This window comes from Pinus tabuliformis, chromosome 1_1 (genome assembly GCF_031772625.1).
Source record: "Pinus tabuliformis cultivar Carrire ecotype Pingquan chromosome 1_1, CPIR1, whole genome shotgun sequence".
In the NCBI taxonomy this organism is placed as follows: domain Eukaryota; kingdom Viridiplantae; phylum Streptophyta; class Pinopsida; order Pinales; family Pinaceae; genus Pinus; species Pinus tabuliformis.
The window spans coordinates 700,301,216-700,302,298 of record NC_142297.1 but is presented as its reverse complement, the minus strand read 5'-3'; the positions used below and the strand labels follow the sequence as shown (position 1 = coordinate 700,302,298).

Genomic DNA, 1,083 nt, shown 5'->3' with positions numbered 1-1,083 from the left:
GGTGCCAGGATGATAAAAAGCTTAATGCCTCTTCTCATTAGTTAGAAGGTCGTCTTCTTTGAAACCCATTTCTTACATATTTTCTTTCCCACTCCACACTTTACTTTTATTTGAAACGCAATACCTGCGCTCGCTCATAGCGATGCGATAAATTTGCTTCTGCATCCTCTTACCCCGAAGAGAGGAATCCCTTCCTTTTGGGAGGGACTCCTGGGAACGAATCCAGCGGAGACGGGGCCTGTAGCTCAGAGGATTAGAGCACGTGGCTACGAACCACGGTGTCGGGGGTTCGAATCCCTCCTCGCCCACCCCGAAAGGGGACAAAAGGGAGGCCTTTCGGGGGTAGGGAGATTATGATATGATTGGGATAGCGCAAAGCTATGGAACTTAGTCTTCACAAAGGGTCATTTATCGAAAATGATACCCGGTACGTCCGAGAGTAACCAGCATATTTGTGTCTGACCTCCTATAAATCTTCCTCATTATTATATTTAGATCAGGGTTATAGAACGAAAGATTCTTCCAAATCCGAGGGAAAATAGATTGACAGCATGCAGGGATCCAATTCTGACTTCCAGGGAACACCCGTTCCTTCTCGATACTCATCAAAATTGTATTTCTGTGTCAGAAGAAAGCTAGCTATACTGGTCCAGTAGACTTTAAAGATACCCTTGGTATAACATTGACAATCGAACAAGGATTGGAGAAGATATCAGTAGTTTTCTATTTCCTGATCTCTATCTTTCATGGGATCAATTCCCCCTTGACTGACTTTACAATAATATATGGAGCTGAGCATGTCTGGGAATACGGGAGAACGCTCCTTTGCTGACATTATTACTAGTATTAGATACTGGGTTATCCATAGCATTACCATACCTTCTCTATTCATTGCAGGTTGGTTATTTGTAAGCACGGGTTTGGCTTATGATGTGTTCGGGAGCCCCCGGCCAAATGAGTATTTCACAGAAAGTCGACAAGAGGTTCCATTAGTAACTGGCCGTTTCGATCCGTTAGAGCAACTCGATGAATTTACTAGATCTTTTTAGGAGGCACTAATGACTATAGATAGAACTTATCCAA

General features: G+C 43.4%; 1 non-coding gene across 1 annotated transcript; it reads left to right on the top strand.

Moving 5' to 3' along the window:
• The first annotated feature begins 234 nt into the window (after positions 1 to 234).
• TRNAR-ACG (transfer RNA arginine (anticodon ACG)) lies at positions 235 to 308 on the top strand. The gene has a single exon. It is a non-coding gene; the product is annotated as a tRNA-Arg (tRNA).
• Positions 309 to 1,083: the final 775 nt, after the last annotated feature.